The following is a 20,296-nucleotide window of genomic DNA, read 5'->3' as shown; positions in this document are numbered from 1 at the left end:
AGGAGTAGAGGCTAGGCTTGGTTTTTAATTAATCAAATGTTTCTACAGGAAGTAACAGTGACAAGCTCAATACAGAAGAGGTCCAATGAAGTGAATGCTAAGCTAGAGGACTGTTTCCCTAGCATAGACAGGAGTATGTTCCGGGATTCATCCGATGTCACATCAGTCACTGGCTTCATTTTTGAATGCATCGATGACATTGTCCCCAAAGTCACCGTACATACATATTCCAAACAGAAACCATGGATTACAGGCAACATCGGCACTGAGCTAAAGGCTAGAGGTGCTGCTTTCAAGAAGCAGGATACTAATCCGGACACTTATAAGAAATCCCGCTATGCCCTCTCCACAAACCATCAAGTAGGCAAAGCATCAATACAAGAGTAAGATCAAATCCTACTAAACAGGCTCTGATGCTCGTCGGATGTGGCAGGGTTTGCAAACTATCACAGATTACAAAGGGAAACCCAGCTGTGAGCTTTCCAGTGACACGAGCCTAACAGACGAGCTAAATATCTTCCATGTTCGCTTCGAGGCTAGCAACACTGAACTATGCATGAGAGCACCAGCAGTTCCGGATGACTGTGTGATCACGCTCTCCGTAGACCGTTAACAAAAGGCTAAGCCGTGTTTTGCTAAATTGCACTTGTGATTATATGAATATAAATATTTTTAGTAATATTATTTGAATGTGGCACTATGCAATTCAATCGGTTGTTGATGACAATTATCCCACTAAAGGGATGGGTAGCGTCAAGAAGTTAAACAGGTTAACATTCACAAGACGAATTACCAGGAAGCGTACTCAGAGCATACGCTGACCAGCTGGCAAGTTGCTTAACTGACATTTTCAACCTCTCCCTGACCCTGTCTGTAGTACTTACATGTTTCAAGTAGACCATCATAGTCCCTGTGCCCAAGAATGCCAAGGTAACCTGTCGAAATGACTCACCGCGTAGCACTCACATCTGTAGCCATAAAATGCTTTGAAAGGCCATCACCCCATACACACTGGACACAATTTTCATACTGCCCTAACAGATACACAGATGACACAATCTCTATTGCAACTCACACTGCCCTTTCCCACCTGGACCAAAGGAACACCTACATGAGAATGCTGTTCATTGACTACAGCTCAGCGTTCAACACCATAGTGCCCTCCAAGTTCATCACTAAGCTAAGGACCCTGGGATTAAACACCTCCCTCTACAACTAGCTCCTGGACTTCCTGACTGGCCATCCCCTGTTGGCAAGTGTAGGCAACAACACATACACCATGCTGACCCTCAACACGGGGGTCCCTCAGGGGTGCTTGCTTAGTCCCCTCCTGTACTCTCTGCTCATCCACGATTCTGTGGCTGTGCACGACTCCAACACCATCATTAAGTTTGCAGACAACACCGCAGTGTTAGGCCTGATCACCAACAACGAGGAGTCAGCCTATAGGGAGGAGGTCAGAGACCTGTCAGTCTGGTGCCAGGACAACATCCTGTCCCTCAACGTCAGCAAGACAAAGGAGATGATCGTGGACTGCAGGAAACAGAGGGCTGAGCACAACCCCATCCACAGACGGGGCTGTAGTGGAGCAGGTTGAGAGCTTCAAGTTTGTCTGTGTCCACATCACTAAGGAATTATCATGGTCCACACATGCCAACACAGTCATGAAAGGGCAAGACAAAACCTATTCCCCATCAAGAGGCTGAAAACAAATGTGTCATGGGCCCTCAGATCCTCAAAAAGTTCTACAGCTTAACCATTGAGAACATCTTGACTTGTTGCATCACTGCTTGGTATGGCAACTACTTGGCATCCGACTGCAAGATGCTACAGAGGGTAGTGGAAAAAAACATGACTTTTATGTACATCAACAGATCATGTTAATTTGAATCATTTATGAACTGTAATATATGAGCAGTTTATCATCAGTCGGTTTCAGTTTCTTCTTCTCGCCATGTTGACTACCCAGCACATCACTGGGGCCGAGCTCCCTGCCATCCAGGACCTCTATACCAGGCGGAGTCTGAGGAAGGCCTTAAAAATGGTCAATGACTACAGCCATCCAGGTAATAGACTCTTCTCTCTGCTACTGCACAGCAAGCGGTACCAATGCAACAAGTCTGGAACCAACAGGAACAGCTTCTTGCTAAAAAGTTAAATACACTGAACAAAAACATCAACATATGCAATCCATAAGATATGGACAACAAATACAGTTGCATTTTATTGATGGCTATTTAAATGCACAGCTATACCGTGACGAGATCCTGAGGCCCATTGTTGTGCAATTAATCCGTTGCCGTAACCTCATGTTTCAGCATGAGAATGCATGGCACCGTGCCCCAAGGATCTGTACACAATTCCTGCAAGCTGAAAATGTTCCAGTTCTTCCATGGCCTGTATACTCACCAGACATGTCACTAATTGAGCATGTTTGGGATGCTCTGGATCAACTTGTAAGACAGCGAACTGTAACTCAGTAAAATCTTTTAAATTGTTACATGTCGCGTTTATATTTTTGTTCTATGTAGTAGTTAAGCAATAGCTACCCGGACTATGTGCATGAACACTTTTTGCACTAACTCTTTTGACTCATCACATATGCTGCTGCTACTGTTTATTATCCGGTTGCCTAGTTTTTTTTATAGTTTTTTTTTAACCTTTATTTGACTAGGCAAGTCAGTTAAGAACAAATTCTTATTTTCAATGACGGCCTAGGAACAGTGGGTTAACTGCCTGTTCAGGGGTAGAACGACAGATTTGTTACTTTATCCATAACTACAGCATATGTACATATCATCACACAATAAAACAAGTCTATTCAGTGGTTAGCTAACAGACATTGTTTACTTCCTGCAATAGTCCAGCTAGCCTCATGGATTCAATTGCCGTAATTGATAAATGTGTCTATCTCTGCAAGGTTCTCTGGGGCTTGAGGGATAGTCACCCATGTGTTTCTTTCCCTGGCGGTGAAGGTTAACATTCACACCACTGAAAGCTCATTAAATATCTCCTGTCAACGCCCATCTGCTGAACATTCAGCCAACGCATCAGAGGAGAGAGGAGAACAAGCTGTCCACTAACTCACTCAGGCATTCCCTAAAAATGATCTTCCATCTCTCTTTACTCCTCTAGCTAAGCATGGTTTCAGCCTCTCGGCAACTCATTCTGGGAGTAGGAGTAGTCACTGTTTGCCTTTCTTCCAGCCATAAAGACAGCAATAATGCACAGAAAGATTAGCATTATGATTATGCCTTGTTTATGGTTGCGCTCAGAGCAATCCCAATGCCAGCCCTCCAGGAACACAATTCAGAGCAGGCTTTTTCCCAATAGACACTTTAAAATTCTATTTTCTTTATTGGGTATGCCTTTGCATTATTGTTTTGCATTACACCCACTCACTTTTTCTCCCTGCAATCCCCCTTCCTCCACCATTCCTCCCCCAGCCACTCCTACTCCCCTCTCCCACCATCTCTATGATGGGCAATCAGCAACTTCGTTACCTGAGCATCATGGGAAAAAACAATCCCTCTGCCACGTAGCCCCTACTGAATGCTAACTGCAGTCTCTCCCTCCTTTTCCTTTTATCTCCTCCTTTCTCTCGCACTATAATTTTTCCTCTCCCTCCATTCTTCCCTCTCTCATCCTTTTATTTGCTCTCATTTACCTCCATCTCACTTCCTCCTAGCTTTTTCTTTCTTACCGTCTTCCACCCACTCTCCCTCTCTCCCTCCACTTTCTATCTCTGTCTCAGTGGTGGTGAATCACTAGGCAGACAGAAAGGAGATAAACTGCAGTTTTATTTCTGTCAGCAGCCTTGACAGGGTGTAAATAGACGAGGTCAGTGCAGGGGCCAAGGTGCTGGGCGAGAGCTGATCTCTGGTCTGACCCTGGTGCCAACGCCTGGGGGACCAGAGCTGTGTCAACCTCGGCCTGACGCCCCGCCAAACTTTTTAATGAGACAGTTAGGCGTGTGGCGGTGGACTTTCGAGGGCGTAGGTTGGCTGAGCGCTCTGATGAGAGGGATTATTGATAAAGCTGTCTGTCCGACCAGCTGTGTGCTTAACAATCCCTGCCGTAAGAAAGTTAGAGACAGAGGAGCGGAGCAGACATGTGACTAATGCACATAACTCTTTCTGTTGGTTTCCCCTGTGTCATGTAGACACAACTCACGCTCCTAATGAAGCTTGCTGTCAGCTTGCTTTTGCTGTGTGTGTGTCTGTGTGCGTTTGTGTGTGTGTGTGTGCGTGTGTGCGCACACTTGTTTGTCTATGTTTGTTTGTGTGTGAGTTTATTTTCTGTTGCCTGATAAGGTCATTTCAAAAGCAAACAAAAAACACAGGAGCAATGGACTGAGACCACCAATATCATGATACTAATGAACATGCATAATAATGCAACAATAATTTAAATTCATGAGTTATTATCCATATCCATGCCACATATGAACAAATTACCAAAATCAACTAATGTATTTTGTAATGTATTTTGAAAATACAATTAAAATGGACCATTTCTATGCATGTTGTGAGCAATGAATGCCATCATGATGTGGAGGATTGAATATGTAAGACAGGTGTGTGGCAGTCTTTGTCAGTCTTCACATCTCTCTCTAAATCACAACTCTGCTTTTTACTCAAGAGAGAGAGCTGGCGTTTTACTGATCCAGGCTCCTCTCTCCTTTCCTCTCCTTTCCTCTCCTCTGCCATCTGTACCAGCTATCTGCATTACAGATCTCTTACTTCCACAGATTAATACAATAAATCTAGAGTTCACTCTGGGCCGCTACCTCTGTCTCCCTTATTACACAGCCCCAGTTTTATTAGTTTCACACTGCAAGTAACACAGCCCACAGACCAATGGGAACTTCTTTCATTAGGAGGCCTACCACAACCCCTGTGTTTAACAAAGCCTGTTTCACTAATAGGTGCATTGGGAAAGGGCTCTAAAATATCTGGAAATGCTATCATAGTGGAGCAGAAAACCTATGCATGGATTGTCTGGGCGGTTATTGTCTTCTCCCAATAATAACCAATGTAATTGACTCTCGGGGTTAAACCCTGTGCACACACTTCAGACAACTCTGATCCTGGGAGAAAAAGAACATCTTCTTCTTGCACTACAGCAGTGTGTTACTGAACCCCAGGACGAATAGCTGCTGCTTCGGCAAAAGCTAAATGGGGATCCGAATAAACCAAACACTAGCATACTGTACTGTACGCCTGCAACTAATGTGACATCTCCCTGTGCTATTGTCACATGAATCGTTTTAATAACCATGTTTAAGATACGACTTTTTGGAATATATCAGCATTATTAGCAGGATCAAGGCCCTGTGCGGATGTGAGAGAGTTATTCATAATGTAGGGCCACACTACTCACTCTCTTACTAGCTGGCCCATGGGAAGATGTCAGGTTACACACACTTAAAGATGCTATCCAGCTACATACCCAGAGTTTGACGTTTATATCTATACCTCTTCTGCCTGAGCTCGGGGACTGCTGGTTTCTCAACACACAAACAGGCTTTGAGATGAGCTGAACAGGATTATAACTTAAGCAGGAAGCATAACAGGTACAGGTTTGAAACAAGTGGAGCTGGTTTTAAATCACTGGTATTACTAATGAGGGGTTGATATACTTGGTTGACAGAGACAAGTATCAATATCAACATTTACAAAATGTAGTTTGAATGATGGCTTGAGAATAACTAAAACTGCTGAGGCATGATCACATCACTTAAATAACATACCATGTGATTAAGAGGGGTCAAAATATTCATGACTACACAATCTTTTAAACATGAAAGCTCCTGAATTGCAACATATGTATGACATTATGTATTAATTTACATCATATATAGGCAAGTCAGTTAGGAAACAAATTCTTATTCTCAGTGACGCCTAGGAACAGTGGGTTAACTGCCTTGTTCAGGGGTAGAACGACAGATGTTTACCTTGTCAGCTCAGGGATTCGATCTAGCAACCTTTCAGTGACTAGTCCAATGCTCTAACCAGTAGGCTACCTGCTGCCACGTCTAAGGCACTGATCTCAGTGCAAGAGGTGTCACTACTATCCCTGGTTCAAATCCAGGCTGTATCACATCCGGCAGTGATTGAGAGTACCATAGGTTGGCGCACAATTGGCCCAGCGTCGTCCGTTTTTGGCCATGGTAGACCGACATTGTGAATTAGAAATTGTTCTTATCTGACTTATCTTATCTGCCTAAAAATATATATTTTCTAGAAACAATAAAATAGAGAAATAAAATAGAAAAAAAAATCTAATAAAAATTGGGAGAAGCATTGGAGTCAACATGGGCCAGTATCCCTGTTAAACTCTTTCAAGACAGTCCATGCCCTGATGAATTGGGCACAATATAATCAAAACATAACCAAAATAAACAGCAAATGCATCCAACAAATTTGTAGTCACAAGCTTGATTTAGTAATTTTGTGCTATGAATATGGGACCAAAAACTTAACTTTGTACTACTTTAATATACATATGACTGAATTTGTCCCAACACTTTTGGTCTCCTAAAATGGGGGGACTATGTATAAAAAGTGCTGGCTACCTAAATACGGTTCTCAATCAGGGACAACGATTGACAGCTGCCTCTGATTGAGAACCATACCAGGCCAAACACAGAAATGTAAAATCATAGACAACCCACCCAACTCATGCCCTGACCATGCTAAAACAAAAGACAAAACAAAGGAACTAAGGTCAGAACGTGACACAAACAATAATCATGAACAATACAGCTACCATCTAGCCTCGGTACACAAACAGTACATTTGTCCTTCTCCTCCAGGCATTATGAACAAACTAGGCAATCTCGAACACTCCCTGTTAAAAACAAAATGTAAGCTTCTGCTCATCCCATAACCAGAATACTTCAAGGTTATCACCAAATTGTTTACAATAAAACATGAAAGGGCAGTAAACAAGGGCAAAAAAACACAAAATGGATTTCATTTAAGATTTACCGAAGATCACACAGAACGCAAATGTTCTTCCCTTCAGTCAGTCTGTTAAATCTACCCGTCTCAATAGCCAGAGGGAGGGTGCCGGATCTGTTGTGCACAAACTAACCTTTGTTTTTTGTTAGGTTCAGGCGGACATATGTTTCAGGGGTGTAGTTCTCTTTGATGAGAGTGTACATTCCAAGTTTAGGTTTGAACAAAACATAATCTGCCCATTTTTTCTTGTGGATGGATCACATGGTGATTTGTCAGTTTCACAGAAATGTATAACAGTTTTCTAGCCCACAGATATGCGTAAGGTCCCAAGGTCGAATAATTGTTTTGTTTATTCTGTGTTCTAGCATATTTACCAGTCTGTTCCATAGACTTGCCATGTCAATTTTTTGTCAAACCACACATGGTTCCCAACCCATATCTCCACACATGGTTCCCAACCCATATCTCCACACATGGTTCCCAACCCATATCTCCACACATGGCCAGGTTTCGAGTCAGTTTAGACACACCAAGAAAACAGTGGATTGCTCTGTTTTGAACATTGGTACTATTAGTACGCACTTTTGATCCCCCTTCTCCAGCAGCATAGTCCATCACTAGACACACACATGATTTATACAGCTGAGATTAAGCACAGTAACCAAGATCCTTACATATTTTCATGTTGTTTAACACTAACCCCAAGGCTCTACCTGCCGAATCTGCCAGTTATCTAATGCCATCTTCAAATGTCATGTTTTCATCCATAGTGAAACCAAGGTATTTATAGAGCCCAGTGTAGAATAATGGGGTTGTTCCGAAACAAAAGTAGTGTGCACTTCTTTGCACTCCCTTCTTTCTGAAATGAACAATCTGGGTCTTCTCTTGATTTATCGCAAATCTCCATTTAGTACAACATAAATTCATGATAGTCTACATATTCTGGAGGTCCTCTTCTGTCTTCGGTCAATACGCAACCTATATGTGAGTATAGTATCTAACAAAGTTTATTTGTTTACATAACGAATTGAACTTAGAATATAAGTTTGCATCTACAGTACTGTTCTTCACAGGTTCTGTGTTAAAATGATTATTAAACTGATGTTCCTGTTAGAAGATCACTCCAAGAGCCGAGGAAGATGTGTTCATACATTTCTTTATTCCAAAAGTAATTAACAGTTCCAGTATAAGGTGCATAATGTTTAAACTAACGTAATCCATTTTAAATAAGGGATAAAATACATTAGAGCTGGAGCAGCCTGCCCTCTATAGGTGAATCAACCCTCCTTGTTTTCTCCTGCTCCATTCTCCCCTCTGCTCTCTCTCTCCTTCTGTCCCTCTCGCTTTTACTCCCTGCCCTTCTCTCTATCTTCTTTACTCTTTCTCACTCCCTCCCGTCTCTCTCACTGTCATGCATTTTACAGTCCTTTCCCTACTTCCAAACGCCTTCCTGGGAGCAATCAAACCTACACTACTAAAACTAGGAGCTATTTCACTACGCAGCCAAAGCAGCCATCAATCTTGATGTTGTCCTACAGTCCCAAATTATTTCTATTGTCTCAGTCAATTAATGTCCCATTCATCTCCCTGGGCCGCTGTGCACTGGCCTGCCAGCCCCACGCTCTCTCTGTGCTCATTACCTTGGATCAATACTGGGTACACAGCGCGGTTCAGTGCAGGCTCTACCACACACACGTACTGGGTACCATACCACACACCACACCACTGAGGAGAGAGAGAGTGTGGAGCCCAGCCGGACTCCTTTAAATAAACTAATGTGGCGGACAGATTTACTTGGTTCCAGAGCTGTGGGAGACAGAGCAGGAAAAAGGGGCTTTATTGTGTATGACTGAGCATCATCCCCAGGCCCGCACAGCTGAAGCCCTAAGAACAGAGAGCGTTGGAGGGGAATGGAGAGAGAATAAAATCAGGGGAAGAAAAATTGTCCTGCTGAAAATGTAATTGATCCACGGTCGGCCCGGGAGCTGCAATATGATTGGTTTGGATAGTCTGTGAGTGGACTGGGAGAGGGAGTGGCTGTTTATCATCACTGAAATAAGACATCATCATCTCGCATCAGTACAAGCATTATGTCTCACTGTAATATTGGGTAAATAATGTGTTCTCCTGCTAATGAACTGTGGAATGCAATGCTCCATCACCAATCATTTCTCTGTTTTCTCTCTCTCTCACTCTCCCCTCCTCTCTCTCAATCACACAAAAGAGAGGGGATATTTTTTTGCACAGTTTGTATTATTTTTCACACCAAGGACAGTGGGACAAATAATCAGATTCCTTGCAATCTGGATCTTCCCAGCATATCTGCAATCTGTGCAATACATTTGCATTAATTGCTTTGTCTGTGAAGTTCAAAGAGAAATGGAGAAATAATTCATACAGGAGCCCTGAGAACTAAAGTAACACCTAAAGCTGGGGACTTATAACAGTACAATGCTGTATTAATGTATTCTAGTTCAACATGAGTTTGAGGATGTGGATGTGCATTTACATTCAAGGCCACTGCTTGAAGGTACACTAAGACCATGTGAAAGATATGGAAGTAAATGATCAAGGCCAATGTTGCCTCTCAAGAATCTGATGAGATGGGAAGATACAAAACTGTGGGCTGAACCATCACATGACACAAGCTGAACATACAAACAGTGTTCAATAAAAAAAGCTCTTGACAGTCAAATCCTCAGGCTCCTTTAATTAACATCCAGACATGGAAAGCACTCTAAGTTGAGCTTGAAGCAGTACAACTACAGTTCAATTCTCACAGGTGAGCAATTCAGTACTTCTTACGCCTTAAAAATACTTTTCAGGATTATTTTGTGCACTCACACACATCTGTGCGTGTGTAGTCGTTAGTCGTGTGTATCGATACGCAGACAAAGGGAATGGGGTTTTGTATACTGCAGACTAGGCATGCCCATCGATTCAGATCCATTTCATATTCAGAAATACCCTTCAGCTAATAGTTACCGCAGTGCTCTTTCCGCTAGATCATAGACAAAGGAACGAAGAGAGGGAGAGGAAAGCTGGATAGAGATGTGGAGAGAAAAATGAAAAACCAAACAAAGACTTATGAGAGAGGGGGGTTTAAAGATTATTGCGGAATGTCCTAGCATCATGTCATCTGTTTGTAGTTTTGTGTTCATTTCAAAATCTCTTCTGTCTAAGAATAGGAATGAGTAACCAGTCTTTTTTAATTCAAACTCCTTCCTATTTCTTTTATAGAGCTGGACAGAGATGCTGGATTCAGAAACTAGATCCTGCAGCTGTGACACTCAGAGGGGTATTGCTGGACAGGTGTGGTCCACTCCTGGCACTCTTTACCCTCCTCTTCTCATAATGAGGGAATGTAGCACCACTTCATTATGGAGCTGTTGTCATTGTCTGTTCTCTCAATCACCCTGTCTCCTGTTAGCACAACTTGCCAACGTAATGTGCCAACCGTATATCATTTGGAGAGTCTGTCTGTCCTTCCCCCGTTTTGATTTCCATTTCATCAGATGATCCATTAACAGTAATTAGCCATTGCAAATTGTGCTTGTGTAGCACAGGGAACCGATCTGTGGCTGGATGGTCTGTCTTTTATGAGCAGACACAGCTGCAGGTCTTGTAGAGCCTGCCTCCCTTCCTGCCTCAATCCCTGCCTCCCTGACTCTGTGGCTGTTTCCCTGCCTACCAGACTGGGTGGTCCAGCTCTATCCTCTCTCATCCAGCTCCACTCCTCCCCCATGCCTCATCACCAGGCCCAGCATCCGCCACAGCTCCAGCTACCCCTCAGCCCCAGCCCCAGATGCAGCTCCAGCCACTACTGTGTTTCAACTGCAGCCCCAAACTCAGTTCCAGTCGCTGCTGAGCCTCCAGCTTCAGCCCCAAACACAGCTCTAGCAACCAAAACCGGGCTCCAGCCCCAAACACAGCTCCAGCCCCAAACACAGCTCCAGCCCCAAACACAGTTCCAGCCCGAGCCTAATCCAGAGACAGGGGAAGGGGGGCACCAAGCAGGCAGTCCATCATCCTTCCCTCGGCCCCTTTTGCCACACGCTAAGGCTCCGGCTGAGGCTCTGGCTGCATTTTCGTCAGCAGCGGGGACCAGATAAGAGCCGGGGCAGTAGCGCAGGAACCTCCTGCATGTGCTCATCAATCACCAGCGCATCCGCTCAGATAACGAGAGATCAATCGTACAGCCACTACCGCCACGCCATCCGCCGTAATCAGACAGGGATTAGAAGCAGTGGGGACACAGGAGCGGACATCCAGATGATGCCCCCCTCCCCCCTCTCTCCTCCCCCATTGCTGCTTGGCAAGGCCCCTGTCGGGGAGGAGAGAGAGTGCCTGGCCTGTCAAAAATGCCAGACACCCAGGCAGAAGCTACCACACCAGACAACACCATACCACACTGTCACAGTACCCTACCAGACAATGTGGCTCATATCAGGAGCTACTGAGGAAGCAGGGGCCCTGAGGCGGAGCGTGTGTGTGTGTATGTAAAATCCCATTTCTTCTTGACAGGGTGTTTCTGTAGATTTACTGGCATCCATGTCTGGTGTTTGTAGCCTGGAGCAATGTCCACCACACACAGACAGACAGAGGGGAGAAAGTCCACAGGGACAAACAACAGCTGGGATAATGTACAATCCCCCGCCCATCCACCAGTGTGGACCACTGAGGAGACAGGGATCCCAAAATAGCCTGTGTTTCTGCTCCTAGAATCAATGTCCGCGCGCCCGTGGACATCTAATTAGCATAATAACAACATTCCCATCAAAATCCGTCTGTGTTGGTAGATATTTTTCTTTTTTTCATGGGCTCAATCTACCACATCCGCCAATGGCAGCAGTCTGCGGTAGAAGATGGCCGAGCTGCAGCGGTGTTTGTCAGACCTTGAGACATTCAGAAAATGTATTTTCTCATAAAAACGTCTGTAGCATCCAAACTAATATGACCACTCTTTGGAAAGATGATACTCTCTCAAACACACTGTTTTGCTGTACGGCGCCCACAAGCCTCAAACGACGTGTCTGACGGTCACCCGGTAGTGAATGGGAGTACTGTATCAACTGAGTGTACACAGCTCTTTCCATGACAGAGACTGACAAGTTGAATCCAGGTCAAAGCTATGATCCCATATTGATGTCACCTGTTAAATCCACTTCAATCAGTGTAGATGAAGGAGAGGAGACAGATTTAAGAATAATTTTTAAGCCTTGATACAATTGAGACATGGATTGTCTATGTGTGCTATTAAGAGGGTGAATAGGTGAAACAAAATATTTAGTATGGTAGTAGGTTCAAGGCACAACGGTTTGAGTGTGTCAAGAACTGCAACGCTGCTGGGGTATTCACAGTTTCCTGTGTGTATCACCCAAAGGACATGACACAACTTTGGGAAGCAAGGCCAATTTCCATGTTAAATGTTTCATCCCCACAAAAAAAAGTATTCAAAAAACGTCGATACCTACAAGGGTCCTACAATTCAAAATTCTAAAATAAATAAATGATCCTTGGTATGACCATCTTAAACAATTCCATATATTAGCTTCGTAGAATCCCCCCTACAGTCACTATGATTGGCCAAGACATCTGCAATTGGCTTGTGCTCTATTTGACCTCATCCTTCCCATGATTCCTTGAAAGTTGTTTTTGTCTTTTTCATCAAAATGAAACATCTGAAAACATAACAGTGACTATAGAGCTTAGGCATCACTCGCAAATGAAGCATCATTTCAGCAGGAAACAATCCATAATAAGTAAATTGTTTGCTGTGTTTGTGAGCAATTTATTAAATGAGCGGCCTTCTTTAAATCAAATCACATCAAAGTTTATTTGTCACGTGCGCTGAATACAACCTTTCACCTTACAGTGAAATGCTTACGTACAGGCTCTAACCAATAGCGCAAAAAAGGTATTAGGTGAACAATAGGTAAGTAAAGAAATAAAACAACAGTAAAAAGACAGTGAAAAACAGTAGCGAGGCTATAACAGTAGCAAGGTTATATACAGACACCGGTTAGTTAGGCTGATTGAGGTAGTATGTACATGTAGATATGGTTAAAGTAACTATGCATATTAGATGAACAGAGAGTAGCAGTAGCGTAAAAAGAGGGGTTGGCGGGTAGTGGGTGGCGGGACACAATGCAGTCAGCCCGGTAAGCCAATGTACGGGATCACTGGTTGGTCGGGCCAATTGAGGTAGTATGTACATACATACATGAATGTATAGTTAAGGTGACTGTGCATATATGATAAACAGAGTAGCAGCAGCGTAAAAGAGGGGTGGGAGGGTGGCACAATGCAAATAGTCTGGGTAGCCATTTGAATACCTGTTCAGGAGTCTTATGGCTTAGTGGTAAAAACTGTTGAGAAGCCTTTTTGTCCTAGACTTGGCACTCCGGTACCGCTTGCCATGAGGTAGTAGAGAGAACAGTCTATGACTGGGGTGGCTGGGGTCTTTGACAATTTTTATGGCCTTCCTCTGACACTGCCTGGTGTAGAGGTTCTGGAGGGCAGGCAGCTTAGCCCCAGTGATGTACTGGGCCGTAGGCACTACCCTCTGTAGTGCTTTGCTGTCGGAGGCCGAGCAATTGCCGTACCAGGCAATGATGCAACCGGTCAGGATGCTCTCGATGTTGCAGCTGTAGAATCTTTTGAGGATCTCAGGACCCATGCCAAATCTTTTTAGTTTCCTGAGGGGGAATAGGCTTTGTCTTCACGAGTGTCTTGGTGTGTTTGGACCGTTCAAGTTTGTTGGTGATGTGGACACCAAGGAACTTGAAGCTCTCAACCTGCTCCACTACAGCACCGTCGATGAGAATGGTGGCATACTCAGTTCTCCTTTTCCTGTAGTCCACAATCATCTCCTTAGTCTTGGTTACTTTGAGGGATAGGTTGTTATTCTGGCACCACCCAGTCAGGTCTCTGACCTCCTCCCTATAGGCTGCCTCATCGTCGGTGATCAGGCTACCACTGTTGTGTCATCTGCAAACTTAATGATGGTGTTGGAGTCGTGCCTGGCCATGCAGTCGTGGGTGAACAGGGAGTACACTTCCCATTGGGTATAAATGACAATCACTTATCTGTCCACGAGTTAGACAGACAGCTCTGTTCTTCATCAAACAACCCTGGTGCTGTCTAATAGACCCATTCTCATGGAGAAACAGCCCTGGAAGAAAATAGATAGGATGCAAGGGAACTAACAATATTGTTCCTCTCGTTAATGTTCATAACACAATGGATGACTATTGATGAGAGAAGGGGGTCTCATTTTAAATCCCTATGTCACAGAGGTGGCCTGAATGACATTAGACCGTTTAGAGAGAGAGGCTAATTGCCATCTTTCTATGACATCCATTAGCTATATACTGTATGAAACAGAGACCGAATCTAAGATTGACAGATGTTTTTTTCAGCGTAATATACTCACGTTTGTTGTGGTTGCCATCTGCTTTACAGAGCCGATAATGACAAGCACTCAGTGCACACTGGAGCAGCAACAACGTCATCATGTCATCCAGAAACATGACAGACATTGGATTAATCTAGAATGTTAATGTCTTCGGCTGTGAGTGATGGAAAAAAAATCTTGAATAATTCAATAGATATCTTGGGCACAAAGGTGATCACAAAAGTGTCTTTTTAGAAATGTTCTGATTAGACTTCTCTATGGGAACGTCGATGGGAATTGTCTTTTTGGGATCGACTTCAGTTAACTGCAATACTGAAAGTGTCCACTGAGCACAGTGGAAAGCATGCTTTTATGGAACCCTGGGGCCTTGGTGACATCTCCTGATGTGTTCTGAAAACAAAATGGAGGACATTTCCACAAGCAGGCCTGTCAGGAGACGCCACGCCATCTTCCTCTTGTTGTGTTCCATCTCGTTCTGTCATGTTACACGAATTAGCGCCCTGTCTCTCCAATAACGCCTGTCACACACACAAATGCTCAACCCGACCCCCGAAAACATCCGGGGGGTGGGCTGGCTCTGAAATGGGTCCATCTTCCATAATTCATGTCATACATTATCAGGCATGAACCCCTGGAAGCGAGAGGTCACAATTAATAAACAGTGGCTCCTCATCAGAAGCGGCACAGTCTCGCTTCGCAGCCCACCAACCCATTATTAATCTCTACAGGCTGAGACAGAGCAGTATTCACATGCATCGCTTGTTCGACAGCAGCCGTTGTGGGTTGTAGATTTTGTTCGCCATGTTGGATGAGAAAACACACAGTCTCTCAGATACCAATTATCCTATCCTATCCAGTCAGGGTAGACACAGGGAGGTAAGAAAACAAAGCGTGTTTTGAATGAACACCTGTGAATGATGATACAGAGGAGAAATACATACAGGTACACACAGAGATACACAGACCCACTAGCATGCACATACACAACACCATTTAGTTTAGGGTAAATCCATTTGAGTTCAATCACTTTTTGACTGCACCCCTTTTGATTTGAATGAAACCTTCTATACATATTTGCCCATTTTAGAAATGCTCATTCCAGAGATAAGTTTGATCAATTTGGCATACCCCGCCATACCATGAGACGTCCATGTCTTCATTACTAGAAGATGTAAACGGTTAAAATGCTTTTTACCTTTAAAATCAATTATCTGAAAATGCTTAAATATATTTCTTATTTGCATAAAGCTTAGACCCTAACGTTTTTGTGTTGTTCCCGCCACCGTTTGAGACACAACATGCTTTTGAATAAAGGGTGTCCTGTTTTGGCTGATAAATGCACTAAACTGGGAATAAAATAGATATTTCAAGATGGTTGGAGGTCCACACATCAGAGAATGTTGACTTGACTGGGAACATCTGTCGTTTTAAATTGTACTATCAAGCATCCATAGGAAACCTATTGACATAACCATTTAAGTTGAAATTAGACAGTGGGTGGACCGGCGGTCATCTACGTGGTAGAAATTTGAAGTTAAAATGTACATTTAATTTACATTTCAATGGAGTACCAGCTAAATTGCAGTGGTCTAAAGGGATAGGTCCATTCTATGAATTATATTTCTATGAATGAAATGACACCCACCCTGTATTCAAGAGCATGTTGTGTCTCAAACGATGGCAGGCACAATACAAAACTCTCATTTGGTGTGAAATACTAAAAAAGTTTGACAACACTGTTTGTAAGCTTTTAAATTACATCAAAATCAAACATTTATCTTTTCCAGTGATGAAGACATGGATATTTTTCCTTAATTTAACTAGGCAAGTCAGTTAAGAACAAATTCTTATTTTCAATGACGGCCTAGGAACAGTGGGTTAACTGCCTGTTCAGGGGCAGAACGACAGCTTGGCGATTTGAACTTGCAACCTTTCGGTTACCAGTCCAACGCTCAAACCACTAGGCTACCTTGCCGCCCCAGATATGTTATGGTATGGTGGGGTATGCAAAATGGGCCAACTTTGAGCAACTCTATCCTCTCAATGTTTTGGCGTTCAGGTCAAAAAAAGTCACTCTCTGACCACTTCTTCTATGGGAAAACACATACGGAAAGTTTTGTATAAATTAGAAGGGATGCTGTCACAAAGTGATTTACCCTTGAACAAACATGCTAGAGAGAAGAACCATCATCGGTGGTCAAAGAAGAAGAAGAACCCTGTGTAGTATGTTTTATTGATAGGTCACATAGATGCTTTCATCACAGTGGTGGTTGGTGTAAAAAACAAAGCCTAACCTGGTGAGACATCATTTATAATGGGGTTAGTCTGGCTGATATAACCTGATCAGCCAGGATCCCAGTTGAAACATTTATTTTAAGAGAGTAGAGTAGAAAGTAGAGTAGAGTATGACTTTTTTAATCCCAATTTGGGCAATTGTTGTAGCACAGCATGCATCATCAATGCACCTGTCAGAGCAGCTTACCGATCGCTGCAGCTGTACACTGTAAATAGCCCATCCAACCAACTACCTACCTCATCCCCATATTTGTTTTTGTTTTTCTGCTCTTTTGCACACCATTATTTCTACTTGCACATCCTCATCTGCACAGATATCACTCCAGTGTAATTTGCTAAATTGTAACTACTTTGCCACTATTGGCCTATTTATTGCCTTACCTCCTTACTTCATCTACAAACTACAGGGTGTTCTATTGTGTTCTTGACTACGTTTGTTTATCCCATGTGTAACTTCTCAACTGGTCTACCTGGTTAAATAAAGTGAAATAAAACATTTAATTAAAAAATGACTTACAATGACGGAACACGCAACGATGACCAACCCATGATAAAAAATAAATAAAATAAACACATTAAGACTAAGGCACATGCATCAACTCTATTATCCCTAAAATAGCAGTCTGGTTTAAGTGCTGTTTTATAGCCTAACATTCAGCTAAATAAATAATAGCCATCCATAATACAAGTTCACACATCTATCATGTAAAAAATACTCCATCTCTTACATTATAAGCAGATAACTATGCTGCAGTAGTGCTACATGGATTCACACAATGGCCAGAGACAGTGAGGGAGGGAGGGAAAACAGGCATCAACAGCTAGCCAGTCCCGTATGATGTATGACTACCTGTGGTGTGGCTGTCAGGAAGCAGCCTTTTTAAGATGTAAGTGATTATAGCTCTCTGACCTCCCCTCTAATGACAGTGCCTCTGTGACCTCACGCTACTGCACGACTTACCTCATCTAGATGCACCGGGCAACGGAGGGGTCAGGGGGACACAAGGATCTGACAGCATGCCAACATCCCAGCTGCTGACCATTCTAAAGACCTCCGCCGAACCCAGACCCAGCCCTGGATACCCCTCCCCTCCAGGGAGTTGCACCTGACCCCCCCCACCCCCACTTCCGCCAGGCAAGCTGCCTGGCATGGAATCACACGGGCCTGACTCTGGGAGCCTCTGCTGCACACCCATAAAACATCTCTAACAAGAGCTGTCAAGGCAATTAGCCTGTCAGAGGGACTCAGTTAGAAATCTGGAGCTTTGCATAATATCAGCATTAGCGGTATGAGGGGGTCACTGTAGCCCTTGCTAACACTAGTGTGGCACACACTAAGTGGCTAGCTTGCAACATCAAGCTTCTTGTATAACGCATAGACAATCAATCCCTGCCTGGATCAAGATCCCTGCTGCATCAATTGTTTTGTGCGTAAATAAAAGAAGCTGTTTGGAAAGAAATAGAGACACTTGTATGCACTGCCGGTAATACCGTATACTCCGGTATGATACAGGAACGGTATGAAGGTATGAAAATCTGGATACCACCCAAACCTAATCCCACATAATACAAATAAAAAAAGTTACAGGCGTTCATGTATGGAGGAGTGTCCTCGATTTCTACACAGAACATTGTCAGAAACAAGCATGAATATTTACACAACCAACAAAATTATTATTTGATTCCTTTACCAGGGCATTTGCAAGATATTGTCCTGGCAGCATATGGAACCGTTTTTCTAGTCTCAAAAGTCTGAAGATTATGGTGACAGGACTAGGGCTGCAAAGGGGGAGTATATTACTTGAAACCTTCAAAGTTTATCATTAAACGACCAGAATTTTGGTATATTTCAAGGATTTTACGTACTCTAGCACAAGACATCTAGTGGCACTTTTGGGTGATTTCATGATTTCATGACAAAGCTGTAAAACATTATCCTACATACAAACCATCAATTTGGTGTTTAATATGATGATTTCAGCAATATATATAGCAAATCATCATCATATATATATATATTATTTTTTACACACTTATTTATTTTACTATGTCAATATGTATTTGTTGTCAATGTGCTGGTGTTTTAACTGGTGGTAGTTGTGAAAAAATGCAATAGTATGGAAGAGTTGCAGAGTTAATAAATCAAATCAAATCAAATCAAATTTTATTTGTCACATACACATGGTTAGCAGATGTTAATGCGAGTGTAGCGAAATGCTTGTGCTTCTAGTTCCGACAATGCAGTAATAACGAACAAGTAATCTAACTAACAATTCCAAAAAAACTACTGTCTTATACACAGTGTAAGGGGATAAAGAATATGTACATAAGGATATATGAATGAGTGATGGTACAGAGCAGCATAGGCAAGATACAGTAGATGATATCGAGTACAGTATATACATATGAGATGAGTATGTAAACCAAGTGGCATAGTTAAAGTGGCTAGTGATACATGTATTACATAAGGATGCAGTCGATGATATAGAGTACAGTATCTACGTATGCATATGAGATGAATAATGTAGGGTAAGTAACATTATATAAGGTAGCATTGTTTAAAGTGGCTAGTGATATATTTACATCATTTCCCATCAATTCCCATTATTAAAGTGGCTGGAGTAGAGTCAGTGTCATTGACAGTGTGTTGGCAGTAGCCACTCAATGTTAGTGGTGGCTGTTTAACAGTCTGATGGCCTTGAGATAGAAGCTGTTTTTCAGTCTCTCGGTCCCAGCTTTGATGCACCTGTACTGACCTCGCCTTCTGGATGACAGCGGGGTGAACAGGCAGTGGCTCGGGTGGTTGATGTCCTTGATGATCTTTATGGCCTTCCTGTAGCATCGGGTGGTGTAGGTGTCCTGGAGGGCAGGTAGTTTGCCCCGGTGATGCGTTGTGCAGACCTCACTACCCTCTGGAGAGCCTTATGGTTGAGGGCGGTGCAGTTGCCATACCAGGCGGTGATACAGCCCGCCAGGATGCTCTCGATTGTGCATCTGTAGAAGTTTGTGAGTGCTTTTGGTGACAAGCCAAATTTCTTCAGCCTCCTGAGGTTGAAGAGGCGCTGCTGCGCCTTCCTCACGATGCTGTCTGTGTGAGTGGACCAATTCAGTTTGTCTGTGATGTGTATGCCGAGGAACTTAAAACTTGCTACCCTCTCCACTACTGTTCCATCGATGTGGATGGGGGGTGTTCCCTCTGCTGTTTCCTGAAGTCCACAATCATCTCCTTAGTTTTGTTGACGTTGAGTGTGAGGTTATTTTCCTGACACCACACTCCGAGGGCCCTCACCTCCTCCCTGTAGGCCGTCTCGTCGTTGTTGGTAATCAAGCCTACCACTGTTGTGTCGTCCGCAAACTTGATGATTGAGTTGGAGGCGTGCATGGCCACGCAGTCGTGGGTGAACAGGGAGTACAGGAGAGGGCTCAGAACGCACCCTTGTGGGGCCCCAGTGTTGAGGATCAGCGGGGAGGAGATGTTGTTGCCTACCCTCACCACCTGGGGGCGGCCCGTCAGGAAGTCCAGAACCCAGTTGCACAGGGCGGGGTCGAGACCCAGGGTCTCGAGCTTGATGACGAGCTTGGAGGGTACTATGGTGTTGAATGCCGAGCTGTAGTCGAT

This window comes from Oncorhynchus tshawytscha, linkage group LG07 (genome assembly GCF_018296145.1).
Source record: "Oncorhynchus tshawytscha isolate Ot180627B linkage group LG07, Otsh_v2.0, whole genome shotgun sequence".
Lineage (NCBI taxonomy): Eukaryota > Metazoa > Chordata > Actinopteri > Salmoniformes > Salmonidae > Oncorhynchus > Oncorhynchus tshawytscha.
Note: the sequence above shows the minus strand (reverse complement) of the source record.